At 41.3% G+C, this 20071-nt stretch overlaps 1 protein-coding gene across 4 annotated transcripts in view; it reads right to left on the bottom strand.

Moving 5' to 3' along the window:
* Positions 1-20071, bottom strand: part of slc4a2b (solute carrier family 4 member 2b) — an 86048-nt gene that overhangs the window by 57412 nt on the left and 8565 nt on the right. For 2 of the 4 annotated variants that reach the window (XM_079489381.1, XM_079489384.1), the window contains exon 2: positions 10033-10135. The gene's annotated coding sequence lies outside the window, so the exon portion shown is untranslated. The remainder of the gene's footprint in view (positions 1-10032; positions 10136-20071) is intronic. The other 2 variants (XM_079489382.1, XM_079489383.1) reach the window with 1 other exon arrangement.

Raw genomic sequence — 20071 nt, 5'->3', positions numbered from 1 at the left:
CACGTTTCTTAGTTTAGTCCTAGGCTAGAACTAATGTTGTAAATGTACTTTGTGCTGAATAAATAGTGCACATGCAGACTGGTCTGTCATCTTTGCTCAAAGTGCTCAATCAAAAGATGGATTTGGCAAGGAAGAGAGGCTGAGAGCACAGGGGGGGGGGGGGGGATGGTAGGGTTTATTGTCTTACTTAGGGACACAGCCTGGGCCAACCGGTAACGGGTACAGTCGCCCCTATTCCATCTCGCCCCCGCTTTTTTTCTGCCGACCACACACCGACGATAAGGTTAGAAATACGTTTAGGGTTAGGCGTAGTTTTACTGGGGTTAAGTTTAGAAATAGGGTTAGGTTTAGGCATAGTTTTACTGAGGTTACTTTAGGAATACCACGCCGCACAGTTCCGCCGGCTGTACGCCCGAGGCGAGTTGGTAAAGGGGCGAGTTGTTTGGTATTCGGCCAAACAGGCCAAGGGTCAAACAAGAGGCCTTCTGAATTCCAGAGGACTTCTCTCAACCATAGCTACCTCTGCATTAAGCAACCTCATTAGCTTAGTTTTTCCATTGCAATGTAAACAAAGGCAAAGCAATCGATCAATGACACACTGCAAAATGCTTTGGTTGACCAATCAGAACAGAATATTCAACTAAAATTGTGTACATTTTCAGGATTAAAATTCAAAAGTGGCAACAGTAGCAGATCTACAAGCTCAAAACGGAGCTTGTGGATCTGCTTTGATACTCGTGTGAAAACTCTGTAGTAAAATCGGCCCCGACAGCAACAAGAGAGAAAGTATCAAACGTAGCTGATCTACAAGCTCGAAGCGCTGCACGAAGCAATGCGTTTTGAGCTTGTAGACCTGCTACTTTTGCTGTAATTTGAATCCTGAAAAGTAACAGTTTGACATATGTCCAAAACTGTTACTTTTCAGGATTCAACCCCATATTATGGGGTTTCCACCCGACAGAGACAATGTGGTATAGTTGAAGAAGAATGTTATAATAAATCTATTAGGTCAAAATATTGTTATGACATGTCAGATGCTGAATCGTGAAACAAACATAGGCTTGTTCCTCCACATCCCTTTGATATGCTGGTGTGTGGTGTCCCCAAGTGGTGTGGTGTCCCCAAGTGGGACTTATTTTTTTATCCTGGCTTCAATTCACCAGGCCTGGGTCTCTTTATGGGCGAGTGTCTTAGGAATAGCAGTGGTTTTCATTCAAACCTCGGCCAAAAAGCAAAGTAAAGGACTCTCTGCCTCCATCAATTACAGACTCTGAATGCCTTTTTCAGTGACACCACAAGAAATCATGCTCAGTCAAAGGCACCCTGACTCTCTTGGCAGCGGCTATCAAAGTCTGAAAGTCATGACAAGCTCTGATGCCAGAGCATAATCATATCAATGACCTTGTTTACAACAGGGATTTGCTCAGATATAGTCCTGCTTTTAGTTAAGAGTACAGTCCGTCTATTGCCCCAAGAGATTACATGCTAGCTAGCTACACAGAGGTTTTGAGGGCCAGATGGTAGGGAAAGTTAGTTGATTGTGTGTGAGCAAAGACATGTAACATGACTTTTTGACTTCTATGTTTTATATATACACTGATATATACATATAATTTTCACCATCTATGCCAAACTTGCAAAGCTGTGCATCATGTCTCTCGATTACATTCATCAAATTAAATTATATATTTTTTTTAAATCACACCCGTGTGAAGTGAGGGGCACGCTTATCATACATCACATTCCGTGCTCAGCCAATCAAATCATCACAAATGTCATTCCGGCCAATCACTTTTGCCGTCTTCACTTTCTGCCCTCACTTTTATCTTCAATATAAACTTTGCTCAGCCAATCAAGTCATCGCTATGGGGTGATCAGCCAATGTTTGTGTTCACACAAACCCGGAAAGCTGGGCATAGGACGACCCTCAAAAATATAAGAGGAAAACAATGTATTTTTGCTATGCAAAATAAATGAAAGAGTGAGTGAGATGAATAAGTTGGGACAGTAGATGAAGAGAACTGACTCACCACCACACAAGTCTAAGAACTCCAAATCATTAACTAAATAATAAGTGTTATTGCAACACATTAACTAAATCATAAGTGTTACATAACACTTTTAGGTAAAGTTTTATCCCAACACATTAACCAAGTGTAAATTAGTTCAACGTCAACTTAAGGTCAAACTCAAGAAGGGATGGGCAAACTTCCATAAACCTTGGCGAGAATGATCATTAGACTGATTATTAACATTTGGGTCAAAAATGTCAAAAGGATACCATCAAGGACAAGGTCAAAATTATATAATATTCCATATCTCAGGAATGGACAGACTTGAAACAAGAGACGGTGTGAGCAGTGTTTGCACCTCCCCAGTGCCTTTTTGATTAGATTGATGTGACATTTTCACATTAACTGAACCAACTCTCAGCCTCAGGGGAGTACTTTCGTGACCTACAATGTAAGCGCGCACACACACACACACACACACACACACACACACACACACACACACACACACACACACACACACACACACACACACACACACACACACACACACACACACACACACACACACACACACACACACACACACACACACACACACACACACACACACACACACACACACACACACACACACACACACACACACACACACACACACACACACACACACACACACACACACACACACACACACACACACACACACACACACACACACACACACACACACACACACACACACACACACACCCTTTGAGCTGCCGCCAGCGCACCAGTCTTGATAAAGATGCTCCAAAAAAGGCGTGCTTTTAATTGAACGCATAACCCGCGTTCCACAACATTTATTCCATTGTCTTTCCACGCATAATTGGCTAAACCCGCTATTTGTTTAATGTGTTTAATTCACCGTTAGATGGTTATTATGAAAATCCGCCTTTGTCGCGGACATTGTGACCAGGCGGACGCGTTATGATGACGTAACTGGAAATCAACCAACCGCCGGCTTGCAAGGGCTTCTGGGGAACTGAGTCCAATGCAAAGTGAACGAGGGGTTAGGGACAATCTGTGTCTGTGACCCGGATCACGGAAGTGGCTTTTTTATCGGCTCAATAACAAATCATGGGACTGTTTTCAAGCGTATTTTCATGGATCAAAGGCGCAAATACTTTGGCGTAAGCTCAAAAGGTAATTAAACAATCCCGGCAGTCACAGTATCTTGTCAATTATACTACAACGCGTGGAATGTGTTAACTGGCCTGGGTGTGTGTGTTCACAGATTACTTTCTCAGTAAATCTAGACCCCACCGCTGTGGGTGAGGGAAGGAGGGAGGGCAGAGAGGCAGCGATGGGCTAAGGTTACAGAACACCAGGATCCCCGACAGCAGAGCCATGGGAACCGGGTTAGGTACCTCGGTACACATGATTTGTAATAACATGCATAGGGGATAACAATAATGATCTGAACGAAACCGTTTGGAATGGCGATCTTGCATCGGTCAAAATTATGATAAGGGAGAGTGGAAAAAGACCTATGTATTCTAAAGATCTAACGTATCTAATGCCAATTATGTGCAATTGGTCTATCTAATGCTTTTTAACCACATAAGCCCAATAGTTGATCGGAGTCCCCAAGGTCCCTATACAGTACATGGGGCCCCAACTCGTTTTCCCTCTATACTAATTATCTTAGTAGACTAACTATCTAGTACAAGCTCACAATGTGTCACATTGCAATGTGTTGAACTTGTGAGCTTGTAGATATGGTATTTTTGCTGAAGGTTTCCCCAAAGAATATAGCTAGTAAGGTTCAAGTCGTTAACCGGTTCAGACCATACGACATGTGGGCACGTCAATAAGCAATCCAACCGACGGTTGCTAGGACGTGTGTACACGTGTGTACACGTCCTAGCGCATTTTCAATGATATCAAACGAGAGAAGAATATTCTTAATTCTTTCCTTTTTTTTTTTTGGCCTCCAAGGCCACCATACTCTGCGCTCTTCATTCATCCGCGGTCCAGTTCACTTCCTAGTTCACCGCTGCAGAAACAACGCCTCGTATCTCCTTATCTAGGGAGCTCTCCGTGGTTTTGATCAGATGGATATACTAAGCTCTTCATTTCTGACTTCTCACCTGCCTCTCGTTCAAAATATGAACGCGAGGGATTATTCAGCGATAATATTGAAACGAGAGAAAGGTAAGCAAGCTAAAATATGTCTCCGTTTTTTTTACGGAACGGAAGGGGGGGGGCTTTACAGAGTAAAAGCGGCCATATCTTCCAGGCACCCCGAGCTTCTATTTCGAAGCACTAATTGTGGGGGAAGTAATATCTTATAAATTTGGCATGACCAACAGGAATTAGTCAAATGCTGCCATTACAAAAGAACCTGAGGTCAAGATGGTCAGTTAGGCCTCACTCAGACCTTTAAAACATTGATGCATGCTTGTTGTATGAATGTTGTGAGTGTCATGGCCGCCCCAATGCATTTCCAATGGAAGTCACATGGTTTGTAGTCCACATTTTGGACTACAAGCTGTTGTATGGCTTTCGGCTGTGTTTCGACTGCGCCCCTCCCCCTACAACACAAATGTTGTGTCAAACCATGTGACTCCCATTGGAAATGCATTGGGGCGGCCATGACACTACACAACATTCATCCAACAAGCATACAGCAATGCAGTAAAGGTCTGAGTGAGGCCTTACTCTCCTAGGATATAGCTACATTATTCTGTATTCATGTGGGAGGAACTCTTGAAAACAGGAAGGCGGTAATGGCCTGTCAACACAATCGGTCATAAATAGAACCGGTGTTCAATGTGATATTCTTTATGTCCATAATGTGAAATCAATAAGACATGTCTCACCACAGGACTGGGTATAGATCTCAACATCTATCACCATCTTCCTTCACCACTGGTGGAAAAAGTACTCAAAAAGGTATCAATACTATCATGTAGAAATACGACTGGAAGTGACCAAAATTGTTTAATTGGACACAGTGCACATGCACAATAAATGAAAGATGAGCAGTGGTTTAAAAAGTACATTTGTACTTTGTACTTAAATAAAAGTATCAATGAGACAATGGAGAAATACTCTGCTACAAGTGAAAGTCTGGTATTCAAAATGTACTTGAGTATTTGGCATCAAAATATACTTAAAATACCAAGAGTGAAAGTACTCATTATGCAGAATGTCCCATTTCACAATTCACATTCACAGCACAAGCGGCAGCCACCAGTCATCTCCATGTTCATCCTTCTAAGAACATGAAATCCAACCATGTAACATGAGTACGGAAAACAAACTGTAGCAAACAAACCATGAACCAACATGTTTTTGCTTTTGACACAGATATTGATAATCATGAGATGCAGAAGACCTAATACTCCTCCTGCATTTCATGTGTGGCCCTAATTATGCACATTTCTGTTTCTACAAGACTCAGAATGCCTAGAACTACAGAATAGTAATCAGAATTGCTGCTGCATAATATCCGCCGGCCTCTATTTAAAGCGCAAATAACTTGAGTCAGAATTGATTACATTTCATAATCCAGCTGCCCCCTCTGTGGCTTGCAGGGTATGACCTCCACTTTACAGCCTCACAGGAAGATCTGCAGGGATAGCAGCAAAATAACACGTTTTCTTCTTAGAGTGCATCTTATCTGACGCTGTCCATCTTTACAGATTAAAGCCATTAAGAGGCCCATTCTACAAATACCTTCTATTTTCAGTAGTTCTCACACTAAAGATTTTTGAGTGGTGTAAACCACTCCTACAACTGGCTTTGTTAGTTTACGTGTCTGTTCGTACCAAAAAATGAGCATGGTTGATGCTGATTGGTTGATGCTGATTTCATTACGTCAGACCACAGCTGATCAGGCTATATAATACCTTACACCACTCAGTTCACACGGGTGTGATTTTTTTCTAAAATGTTCAAAAACAGACAAACTTGTATAACTGCTATTTTTGAATAGCCAATGCGAAAATGACAAAAGATGCTTTCTCGATTTTCACTCCACGGGGTGCATATCTCCACCAGGCCGGGTGGCCTAGCCAGGGCTGCGTAAGTCGTGGGTTGCAGTCATCAGGTACAACTGATCAGGTACAACATTTGTGAAAAGTTGAAGTGAAAGTGCTTTTGGAAGTGTAGAAGTGAAAAGCGCTTTTTTTTTTTTTTAGAGGTCCCGAAACTTTCAATTTATGGTTGATTGGATGTTGCTTTCATGATATACTAAATTTACAAAAAAATAACCACTGATTTTGGAGTAAATAGTACGGAATATGAAGGAGAAAAGAAATCTAAAACAAAAAGCAGTTTAAGGAATATTTTTGTCACATGACTCAGACGTCCAAGATCATGTGAACATAATTTTGTCTGACAAATTGGTCACAAACAGTGACATTTGTCACATGTGTGGTGATTTTGGCTGTGTGTTGTCTAGGGGCGTCTCATTATGGTATTTAAATGTGGGGCCTCTCTTGCAAATGTTTAAGGCTGTACCCTAGCCCTGTTTTTAGGACTCGAACTTCGGCAGGAATTTTCGAGCGAACATCCGAACCATTCGTTTCTAATTCATTAAAAAAAATAACCTTCGAGCTCCCAACCTCGGCAGGGGGGTGAGGGGCATACGGACGTTTCTACTCTGCCACAATGTTATGCTTCCCACACAGGGAAGATGCCAAAGATGCTCACAGACAGTGTATTTGTAGGCTAGTCGCTAAGCGGCAGGAGGACGTTTGTTAGCAGCTCAACCACTGAAACCAGTGCGCACTGGCGCACCGGTTGTGTGCCCCGCTGATTATTAATAACATCTAAACATGTAACATGTAAACACAACATGAACATAGTACTCCTATTATGCATATCACATTCTCACCGAGATATATTTGAGTAAAAAAAAAACGAATGGTTCAAGCCCATTAATTAAGATTCAAGTGCCAACCCTAACGAGCGAAAGTTCGAACCCCGAATGTTCGGGGACAGCCTTGCAAACGTTACAAGCCAATTAGTGCCAATGGGTATGAAATGTAAAAAAATGTGTATCACATGACTCCAGAGATCATGTGCAGCAATGTGTGAGAGTTTTGGACAAACTTTGCAAAGAATTCAAAAGGTATGTTGAAGAAAATGAAAATGTTTAACTGTACAACCTAAGAGTTACAGTATAGGGCGGCCAAAAATGTAAATTGGGCTGCTATAGCGCCACCATGAGGCCAGTTTGAAAGAATCTGGGGTTGAGTGAGTCCTTGGCCTACTGGCAGAAGAAGTTTGATGCTGATCGATTTGGTCTGGATTCACAGACAGACGTGAAAACAAACTCTGTCCCCGGCCTGGTGGAGATAAAGAATGGCTTGTAATAGTTTTGATATCTGTGTTATTCTAACATTGACAAAAGCTGGTGAGATAAAGTAAGAGGGATAGATAAGCTGATCGTCAGTCTAATACTTTGCCATTGTATGGCATGCATGTTTTTCTTCTTTTTACTTTCCATCACAAACTTGCATTGCATCTACCGTAGATTCCCTGCAACCAAAAAGTAGTATACCATGAGGTCTTTTCTAACATTTGATGAAAATGAAATGGCGCCGACTAGCTGCCCTCGCCTCCAGACAATGTAATACGACACAATAAGTTCAAGTCATTGTGCGTTTAAGATTAGTTAAGGCACATTTTCAGTTAACTTTTACACAGGAAACCTGCAGCAGATCGAGCCGAGTCAGCTAAAAGTGATATTCCACCGCAATAATGGAAAACCCACATGCCAAACCATTTCTGGGGATTGCCCATGAGTCATTTATTAAATTTATAGCAAGTTTGTTTAAATGTTTATTTTTTGTGGCTTTTGCCTTTATTTTATATTTTTTTTATGGAGGGACAGACAGTAGGCTGACAGGAAATGGGGAGAGAGATGGGGGGAAGACATGCAGTAAAGGCCGTCGGGATCGGGAGTCGAACCCGCGGCACACTGCCAGACTGGATTACCAGCCAAGGTGCCTGAACCATTGAGCCATGGCCCAGGCCATAGCAAGTTTGTTTAATTTATTTGTATTTATTTATGCTGTGAATCAATTTTTTCTTCGTACTTTATCGTTTGTCTTTTTCCCTCTTTTTTAAGTGGTGCAACCACTTCCTTAAGTGACTATGTGTGTGGGTGGGTGTGTCTGAGCAGAAAACAGCATGGTTGTAACTCTGTCATTTCTCAACCGTTTCGGACGCGGGGCGGGACTTATGTACCAGTGTCTGTACTTTGCAGGTCATGTTTGTCTGTGTAAGAAAAAGGACAAGTCTTGACAAGACTTGTTTTCACCCTTGACGTGTTATTTCAGTGGAAAAGCACACATTACATGTACTCTTAACATAATGTGTAGAAATTCTAAGTCAGCATTAGTTTACTGCAGTCCAATCCCTAACACGTTAAATATAGACTAGTTGTGTGCTCATCGATGCCAAGACACTGGCCTCCAGGACCACATGTACTGTCCTGTACTGGCTGAGAATCAAAACCCTACTACAGAGAGAGACCTTGGCTTCCTCCCACAGCCTCTGCTGCTTACCTTGCTTAGGAACCATTAATTAATGCGTAATTGATGGCACACAACAGAAACGAATGACACAGGGAAAAAAATGACAATGCCAAAGAACTGAGAAGTAAAAGAAAAAGTACTTTTTTACATGGCATGGTGCTCAGCCAGAGTCAGCCTAGGGATCGGCTGAGCCACCGCATCCGGGCCGGATCTCAACCGTCCAGTTTGGCATAGAAGCAGAGACCACGGAATGCATGCAATATTCTACAACTTCTATCAGAAAGTCCAACTTTAAGAACAGACCGATAAAACATAAAACTGCAAATGAAAATGCCTCTCCAGAAATGGACATCACCACAGCAGCCACACAGACAGACCCGTACTTTGACAAAAAAAACAAAAAAAACAGGACAATGAAAGGGACGGAAGGACTGTTTCAACTAGAACTAGGTTAGGTTTATAAAAAGGCAGCCAGACAAATGAGTGATTTATCTTTTGTGTCGAGCACTGCCGAATTTGTACTGAATGACATTTCCAAGGTGGTCGTTTTGTTTTTCTGTTCTTTCTTAAACACTCGTTTAATTTGCACTACAGCCTTATTTTGTGGCCTTGGAGGTTTATTTGTATTTACTGATGTTTAATGATGTGATATAACATTCCACACTGTGTACGATTCAAAGAATGGATACCACTATCGCTAATGTGATATAATTACAAGGTTCAATGTGAATAACAAACTTGAATCAAGGGCTGACTAGAAGGAGAAAAAAAAAGATAATTATAAGAATTTGGCTGAACAGTGAGTGGTTTAAAAGAAAACAGACGTCGGTCACTATAACGGTTCATCTTGAATTGCACGCAGCATTTACTAAAACCCTCTGACTGTAAAGGCTCTAAATTGGTATTTTATGCGACACTTGAGGAAGGACTCCTGGGTCATTTAATTGAAATGCTAGTCGGCAAACCCAACCAAACTCAATTCAAAGGGGCTTTACTGGCATGAGAAAACCTACGTTTACATTGCCAAAGCAAACATTATTTAAACCCAAATAGATCTAAACTAAAAGATAATACACATAATAAAATAAAGATCTTAGATCTGTAACAAGAAAGCTTTTCTAGTGCGCAACTTTAAATATTTGCAGGTCATTGAAGATTATGCCCAGGTCACCTCTCCTTCTCAGCTGAACTAAATTGTTTTTTTTCCTTTTCAAGTTCCTACAATAGCGTAAACACCTGAGCGAACAACTCCCTGATGTGTGATAAGCCTTCACACGATACGATTTGTAGGCATTTCCCAGTAACACTAACCCAGATCATCAAACCATTCAAGTTATTCAATTAAATAAACACATGTCACTTGTGTTTATTTAATTGACGAGACAAACATTTCAACCGAGATAGGTTGAGGTGAAGATGACAAACCCGGCCGGTGAAATGTCAATTCATGTCGAACACAAAAACATTGTAAACGTTTACTGTACCTTTGTGCGCTCAATGCTGAGGAAGCTCCGATGACATGGCAGAGGTGTTCTGAATGGCTGATGTACGGAGAGACCAGGACCTGGTCAGAGAGTGCAACACAAACTACAAACAAAAAGAAAAGAAAGAAAGAAAAGAAAAGGGTTAGAGTAGATATTATGTACTGCAGTGCTGCATGTAGTGGAAGAGTCTCTCTCTATAGGGGCCAGCCAATAAGGGCTCTCTCCTTCACAGGCCAACATGCACAGTCAGACTGATAACAACAGCCTTCCTTCTCAGGATTATGTTTCCTCTCGGAGGCCGGTGACAAGTAGCCATGTGACTCTCCAGGACACACTCCTCGTCACTGAGTCAGCGTACTGCTGCTGCTGACACGCACGTACACACAGTCTCACACACACACACACACACACACACACACACACACACACACACACACACACACACACACACACACACACACACACACACACACACACACACACACACACACACACACACACACACACACACACACACACACACACACACACACACACACACACACACACACACACACACACACACACACACACACACACACACACACACACACACACACACACACACACACACACACACACACACACACACACACACACACACACACACACACACACACACACACACACACATGCACTTTAAAAAGCTGGCATTTCGTGACATGAAATTCTACAAATTGATCGCTTACTGAAACATTGTTAAATAAATACACGTCACAGACCAGAACTGAAATGAGAAATATACCATAGTTATATACCATAGAACTTTGCAAAAAAAAAGAGCTGCAAAAAATGTTTACCCAGCGATCAATATCCAGCCTGAATAATTAATAACATGAGTGGGAAATTGCTCAGATTTGTCCAATGTCATGAAATTATGGTTACTCTTATAGTCATATTGACAATGACAGACACTCGTGTTTTTGTCACAGAGACAATAGTTGAGCAGCTGTCAAAGTGCATTGCTTTGCCAGGGGGCTGAGGTGGAACATCAAAGTGCATTGTTTCGCCAGGGGGGCTGAGGTGGAACATGAAAGAGGTAAGCCACAAATGAACGGTTTACCACCATGTTCAAACAATGGAGCACTGAGCTTAATAACACGGTTCATTTCAAATGGTAAACAATGGTTACAAGACAACCTACAGACAGTACATGCAATGACGCATTCACCTTTCCTCCTTTGGGCCAATGGAAGACTAAGTCCATGTCTTATAAAAACCACACCAAGTTGTATCAGAGAAGAGAAAAGGCTTTAGGTTGTGTTGTTTTGGCCCTGCGGTGGTCAATCTCTTTCTTAATGGGCAATTAACCACATGAACCCACGCATTCCTATTCCAGGCATGTCATAATAGGCATAACATTCATCAAAAAAGGCAAACATTCTGCAAAAATCACACCCGTGTGAACTGAGTGGTGTAAGGTCTTATATAGACTGATCAACTGTGGTCTGACGTAATGTCTGACGTAATGAAATCACACCCGTGTGAACTGGGTGACCATAGCAACCATGCTAATTTTTTGGTACGAACAGACACGTAAACTAACAAAGCCAGTTGTAGGAGTGGTTTACACCACTCAAAAATAGCAGATCTACAAGCTCAAGACACAACTGTGAGCTTGTAGACCGGCTATTTTCGGCGAGATTTGGTGTAGAGGTAAAAACTGAGACCAAGTATAGATGCTTGGGGGACCCCGGGGCAACAACGTATAGGATACACTGCTACAGTGTTTAACCCATTTTGTCTTCTACATCCTGACAGTTTTCTGAAAAAGCTGTTTCTATGTCAGTGGTTCTTCGATTTTTCAAAAATAGCAGACCTACAAGCTCTTAGCGCGCCACTCGGTGGCGCGCTATGAGCTTGTAGATCTGCTATTTTTCAATAGCTAAAGCATAACATAATGCTAACACCAAAAGGGGTTCCCGCCCAAAATGGGTTAAAACCCATTTAGACCCGAGGAAGATTCTACAAATGTCTTCTAAATCCTGACAGTTTTCTTGAAAAACCTATGTTTCTATGTCAGTGGTTCTCAAACATTTTCATGTCAAGGACCCCTAAAAATATATGTAATTGGCCGCCGCCGACCGCCGACCCCCCGCCGACCCCCCCCCCCCCCCCCATCTGAAAATATGTTGTTCCAGGGACCCAGCAGAAGAACATTCGAGTTAAAAATGTTCGCTCTGAAAGAATATATTCAAAGATTTGCGCCACATTTTCACGATTTTTCAAAAATAGCAGACCTACAAGCTCGTAGCGCGGCACTCGGTGCCGAATGGGTTAATAAGCAGCAGCATTGCACTTGGCACTTTAGCCAGGTTATAATTCAAATTCACTGAGAGCCAGGACACAATTAACATAACATTAGTTTTAGTCTTGCATATTATCTGAAAAGAACTTTGACCGGCAGCACCTCTCCTCTACACCAGCGGTTACTTGGTCTACAGTGTGTGACGGTGAAAAATACTAATAATTTATTTTTGTGTTTCAACTTTAGAAATTTGCATAGGATATTCACAGCATGTTTAATCCTTTGCAAGCGATGAACTAATCCCAAGTGTCGACGATTTATTTTTATGGTACACGACAGACACAGTCAAGCAAGTTCTCTTTGAACTACACATACATTTTGCAAATGGCTCACAGTGTGACTGTGAGAAAGTAGACTCATTTAAATATCTTGGATCCAGAGTTTACCTTTAAACCACATATACTTAATTATCTAATTGTTTTTAATTTTAAGTTCCGAAAAGAATAATCTCTCAAGTGTTACAAATAGATTTATGCTGATGTGTTGTGTATCAGAACACCACAGACACCTCCATCTTACTCCTTATATATATATACTAGAATTTCGCGGGCCTTTGGCCCGCTCATCCCAGAGTTGCGTTGCCCCGCGTTGCGATACAGAAGTCCACAGATACAGAAGTGCACAGTGACACGCGTTGTATGCAGCTGTTTTGTGTTGCAGCGCGCGTGTAGTGTTGTTGTTGTTATCCATATATGCGCCTCGGTTCGTCCCGTTTGTTCCACGCCAGGTGTCGACGCAGTCGTTGGCGCAAATTTCTTATTATTTTAACTGTGTATGTAATCGCGGCTAGTAGCACACTGTTTTTGTTAGGAGCACGATGAGAAGTTATCAAATAATGTGTTTGAGGGCCCTCCTATATACAGCTTTAGTCCCCACACGTCTCAATATTTGCCATTGACAAAGAACAGAGAATTTCGGTCGAAATGCCGCTAAATATGACGTAAATTAAAATGTGTTATATATATATATATGTTTTTAATTGAATGTAAATACTTTACTTATAAAAAAACCTGGCAACCCGCACCCCGCGGTCATTTTCCGCTAACCGGAGCGGTGCTCCCTAGCCTGCTGGAGGGGTTCACATCATCCCATGCAGCCTCGAGAGGAAAAAGAAGGGAAATAAATGCAGCCTTGAGCCTACCTACCAATGTGGTGTTGTGGAGCTTGATCACCTCCTCCTCCTCCTTTTCTCCCCAAATTGCCAATCCCAAGAAATGCAAAAGTTGCCTAGTGTGAATACTTCCACAGCCTAATTACTAAAGGATAAACTATCAGTCGTCTCCGAAATCGGTCAATGTTTGTCAACTCAGCACGTGTTGACAACGCATAGTAAACAGAAGCCGTGTGTGTGTGTCACACCAAAAGTGGTGACCTATAGAATCCTGTACATAGAAGCATCACGCAATCGTCTCCCTCCCTGTGTGGGTCACGTGGTGGGCTTTGAGCAAATGGGAGAGGGACTGTAGTGTTGCCAGGTCCGCGTATTGTAAGCGAGTGGTAGTGTGTGTAAGTAGCGTATTGAATGGCATTTTTTCTGTGCTTGTTTTCATAGACGTGGCAACAAATTAGGCGGGGGTGTCGGTGCTTGTGGCGTGTTTGTGTTTATTATTGATATTGTTTGTGAGTGTGGACGGGAGGCGGCTGTAGTGGCAGTGCAATGACAGTTTTTACGCGGATGGTGTTGAGTGTGGGCGTGCGGCGCGACATGAGGAGATAGCCGTGGATCGACGCGGAGGGTAAGGCTGTGTCGTCTTAGTGTGTTGTTGCAGTGTGTGTTGCAGCGTGTTGCAGCGTGTCAGTGACGTAGTAGCTGGTGACTTTATTTTCCTGGTGTGGGCACACGTTTTGGGCACACCTTTTCAAATGTATAATAGATATATATATATATATATATATATATATATATATAACTGCTTATGCAGGTTTTTGTCTTCTTGACAATCTTGAGGTGTCCATATGGAACTTGTCACTGCCTATGCCTAATGTACAACTCATTCAATTGGCTGCAGACTATATCAAGAAGGCAATTGGTTTCATTTTTAAATGCGTTTACCGTAGTTGCCCTTCTTATTTGAAACAGTATTTGCTTCAATCTACATATCCACTTAAGACACCTGCAATATCTTTTGTTGTCCCACAAATCTTTAAAGAGGTTGGACGAAGGTCATTCTGCTTCAAAGTTCCATTTGATTCATTCGAATAATATTCTCTTAGATCCATTAGGCCTACATCCTGTCGCTTCAGAACTTCCCTACTGTATATTCACATCAATCTTGATACAACTTGTTTATGCTTTAAAATTGACTGTTCTTGATGGGATATATACACTAGGGGTGGGTGATATGGAAAAAAATAGTATCACGATATTTTTTCAAGCCGCATCACCATAAACAATATTATCACGATATTTTTTCAAGCCGCATCACCATAAACAATATTGTCGCGATATTTTTTAAAGCCATATCACCATAAACAATATTATCACGATATTTTTTCCGCACATTTTTTTATGGTTATTTTTCAAGTTACTTAAAAGTACAAGGTAACAAAAAAGTTGAAAAAACTAAAATAAATACCATTTAGTAAACCCTCCAGAAAAACGCAGGCAAAAATCCTTGATTTATGCGATGGTTATGCAGGGTTTTATGTGGATTTATGCTGCAAAATTGTGGGAATTTGCTAAAGTTGCAAAAAAATGCAAAATATGATATAATCACTTTAAAAAAAGTGATGAACCTACACCCTATGGTATTGGTTCTCAAAGTGGGGTCCAGGGACCCCCAGCAGTCCTTGATGGGGTTCCAGGGGGTCCCCAGCTAAATTTATGAATATCATAAATATATATTTAACCACTTTAATCATACACATACAATTACAAGCTCACACACAAAATATTTTTCAGATGGGGGTACGCAGTCAAATACATATTAATGTAGGGGTCCACACACACACCCATACACACCCTCGAAAATGAGGGGCTATCCCTTAAATACATTCGGTGAAATAAAGTCTGTTGCGTTGAATAAAATGGGAAGAGGCTGGGAGCATCTAAAGACGGTGTGCAGACTTCTCTCTCCTCCACAGTCCACATGTGCTACTTTTTGTCCGGCACCCATCGCAATTCTTGGATGTGCGTGCAGCACCTAGACTGTTGCTAATCTGAGATCTGTAATCACACCAGCATGACATGAGCAGCAGACAAATTTGTAAATGTGGCCTCAACTGTAACGACAATGCATCAGGCGGTACAGTACAGCAGCTGGATTGATCCCTGGCTGAGCAAGACACGTTCTGAGTCTTGCTCAGCCGGGGGCAGGTTGCACCTTCCGATGGACAGGTGCCACCTTGCATGGTTGCTCCCATTGTTGTGTCAGTGAAACACACATTGTAAAGTGCTTTGGATAAAGGCCCTATAATGCAGAACATTTAACCGCATTTTATCACTGAATTCCAAATGAACCATGACCATGCAAGCAAGGCATGCATCTTGAAGTAACACTTAAGGTAGGGCAAGTGATATTCTTTGGTTAAAAACAAGATAAACTACAAAATAGCATATCTGCGAACGCTAAAATGACACAGGTGCTTTCCCGGTTTGAATGGGTCACTATATTCTGTTACTATCTATTGCTATGAGTGTTTCTTCAGTCACATGGGTCTCTCCGTCTCTCCAGCTCTTTGATAAACAGAAAATACATTGTCCACGTTTCAATTTTGTCTGTTCAATCTTGATTTATTTCAGTCATGTCATCACTTCCAATTTCACTTGTTTGATCTGTATCCTGTCAGAGAGAAAATTGGAATATATAGCCGTTTAAGACTAATTTTAACCAAAGAAAATCACTTACCCAACCTTTAAAAACCTATTGATTGTGGTGCAATAGTTTAGTTTTGGGATATACTGTCGATCTGTCAAATGGACAACTCTGCCCAAGATTGACTATTATAATTATATAAAGCCAAAATAATATTGTCTTTTGAGATTTGTGGTTTTAATGGTCCCCTATAAAACGCATTTAATATTTTCCTAGAAAAAAAAAAAAAAAAAGATTAACTGCTGTCATGGTCTCTTTGACCATGCCAAATCATGTCAACACTTGAAATCTTATCAGTCATGCAGGGATCAGAATTGTTCAGCACCAACACAAAGTCATCAAAGCCGTTGGATTAATTGTGTTTTCGCTCAAACAAAAAGCAGTCCCGTGATCCAAGTGTGTTGCTTACCACACTTGGCCAAATAATCAAACATTCCAAATCAGCTTATACTGTAGCATTCTTTACAGCTAAAGAAATGGCTGTGGTGAGAGGTGTGTGTGTGTGTGTGTGTGTTGTTTATCACTGGGGGTGTGCGACGTGCGTGTACACGACAGAGTCACATGCAAGTCTTGCGGGTTAATAGATACACACCGCCCACACCGCCAAAGCCACAAAAGAGCTAAAACTGTAGTCCCACTACAAAGCTTTGGGGTTTTCCTCTGTGTCAATGTTTAAAAAAAAAAAAGAAATATCCATGCACACACACACACAACACTGTCACACACAATAGAAATAGCCATGGCACCCAGTCAGTGTGCTCGACTATAAAAAGAATTGACGGGCGGAGGAGGATCTTCAGTCATTTATTTTTTGAACTATGACCAACAGACAGCACGGCCTGTACTATTGCATATTATAGCTTCACCCACACCAGGGTGGAAACATGTCATCTTGAGTAATGGAAAGAAACTAAGTACATTTACTAAAGTACAAATTTGAATGTATCTTTACTTTATTGGAGTATTTCCAATTTGCAGTACTTTTACTTCTATTCCACTGCATCTCAGAGGCAACTAGATAAAGTGCCCCTCGGGGCACAGGTCTCCACCATGGCAGGTCAGGTTGTGGCCTCCTGGTGGTGCTATAATAGGCCAATGTGAAAAGGGTGTTATCTCTTCTTACGCCTTGGATGGCAATTGGATGATTTGAGGCATTTTGTTCCAAAAATGTGTTTTGCACAAATCCACCTGGTTGGTGGTGCTATAACAGGCCAAGGGTGGGAAAAGTCTGTGAAAGATTTTAGGTAATTGCACGCTGCGTTCATGATTTGAGGGCCAATCCTGCAAACTTTGAAAGCCAATGTTAGCCAATTAAGATGGAATATGAAATATCTGACAGTTAGGGCTTGAACACATGACTATAGAGATAGTGTGTAACGATTTGCCGGATGTTTGGACAGAATCAAGAGGAGTAATATAAAAAATGTGTTTTTCAAAAGTCGGCCTCCTGGTGCTGCTATAACAGGCCGTTCTGGAACATTTGGGGCAGAGGTTCATCGTTAGCGTCCAGGGAGCGTGTGTAAAATTTGGCATCGACCGGGTTAGCGGTGCCGGAGATTAGCTGGTAACAGACGGACGGACGCACACACACACACACACACGGACGGAGTGCAAAACATACTCTCTCCCCATGCCTTCGGCCTGGTGGAGACAAATATTGTACTTTTACTCCACTGCAATTAAAACTAGGGCTGTCAAATGATTAAAACAATCGAGATCTCATGGATAGCCATTTGATCCACAGAAACAGCCTACGTCCGATCGTCGGTGCACACGCACATGGTTATTAGTGTTTTTTGTGCTAATTAATGCCGAATAAAACATTAATCGTGTTAAGAATAAACATTGTCGGGGCGTTAGTCCACAACTTGGACTCTCTACTATCTCAACTATAGTCTAGACTCTAGACTACAACTATGGAGGGAAATCACTTCCGGGTCGGGCGGATGTGGCTCTTCTTTGCTTATTTTGTGCATTTCAAGGACGTAGTATATAGTAACGGGAGGGAATGTTTAATCAGATTAATGACACCTTAAAAATGTATTAATCATGATTATGTCTATGTCCAAAATATTCCATGTTTTTCTGTATATTGTTGTGGGAATGGAAAGATAAATGACAGGAGGATATATACATTTAACATACAATTACGTATGCATGTACCTTTTATTCTTTACAACAAATCGAGTGTGGTAGGATGGTGTTATTAAAACTTCAATTCTGCATAATGAGTACTTACTTTAAGTATATTTTAATACCAATACTTTTGTACTTTTACTCATGTCAAATTTGAATACCAGACTTTCACTTCATCTTTCCTCTATCTATTGTGCATGTGCACTGTGTCCAATAATTAAATTAGGTCAGAGTCAGAGCCCTGGTCACTTCCAGGCTAGCAGCACTTGCCCACCGTTTCCGTTGTGAAATATCAAAATACCGTTAATCTTCACAATATTGATGGAAACGTGAACTGTAGCATTAATACAGCTAGTTTACGCCATATTTGCTCATCCTTTACTTCTTAAAACAGTCTACTATATATTCTCGGAGTTCTTTAGTCAAGAGCAAGGAAAATACATAAAGAGAAACCTGAGTGCTTTTCAAACAAATACTGTAGACCAGAGGTTACACAGAGGAGTCGTCCAAAAAGGAGAAAAATGACAAAAGGTGGAATGAAATATTTATATTACTACAGGCAGTTCTTCTGACCAAGCAATTGGTTGAAATAGGCTATCCAGCCGTGATAAAATGAGCACGGCCATGACGGCACCCATAGCCGTTAATAGAAGATTTAAGAACACATTAATCACATTAGAAATATCATCAGTTGTGCGGATTAGTGATTAGACAGTTGTCTCAGAGCAGCCCCATTATTGGCTTAGGAATGGAACAAAAAGGGCAGGTCTACGCTCCTGTATTTTAACAGTTTATCAGTTATTATGGTGGTACTTGGGGAGGCAAATATTTTCTGAGGTGGTATTTGGGAACCAATGCTAGACAATGCAACAGGTTTGACCATCAGGTAAAAAATTGTGTCAGATCCCATGTCTAGGTGAGAGAAATGTCTCAATAGAAGAAATCAGCGAAACACAAATGCTCTAGTCACAGGAATGAATATAGAAGAATTGTTATTTTAGATCGATGTTTGCCTCTCAATACACCATTGAATTGTGGACAAAATCTTATCCAATGATAACAATATTATAGGTTTTGGGTCTGAGAGGTTAAATCTCATCAAATGGGGTGGTCAATGGCTCAAATGCTGAAGTGAATCCATAATGTACCTTGATGTGAAAAAGGTTGAAAACCACTGCTCTACCATATACAGTATACAGACTGGATAAAATTACATTTAATTCATTAAAAGTTTACATAGTGCAGATTTAACTGTGCGCCCCCTTGGACTCTTAAATTCACCTGAATTTCCTACCTACTGTAGCACCTACAGTACGTCGTCTCCACAGAGGAAAGGAACTTCAAATCTGTTAGTCATTTGATAACCCTCTCCAAAGAGCACCTGATCACAGTGGGCTATAAGACCAACGCAGCGCTCCTATAACTCTTTTATGTGCAACAATTGAAATGAAATGAAATCTATATTTACCCAGGGTATCTGGGCTAAGCTCAAGAACTTGTTTCCAGCCAGGCCCTGCTCATAGAACACATTTCATCGTAGTGGTTCAATGCCTTGTTCAAGGGCACTTCAGCGGTGGTAATTTTTAACGTGTCGGACGGCTGATTCGAACTAGGAACCTTCCGGTATCAAGACCGCGCCGCTATCCGTTCGGCCACCACTGCCACGATTAAATTAAATGTCATACAGATGATATAGCGGTAGCAAAAAAGATAGATCACTATAAAGTACAATCAAAAATGT

The sequence above is a fragment of the Electrona antarctica genome (assembly GCF_951216825.1).
Source record: "Electrona antarctica genome assembly, chromosome: 20".
In the NCBI taxonomy this organism is placed as follows: domain Eukaryota; kingdom Metazoa; phylum Chordata; class Actinopteri; order Myctophiformes; family Myctophidae; genus Electrona; species Electrona antarctica.
The sequence above is the reverse complement of the archived record's forward strand: the minus strand, read 5'-3'. Positions and strand labels throughout refer to the sequence as shown.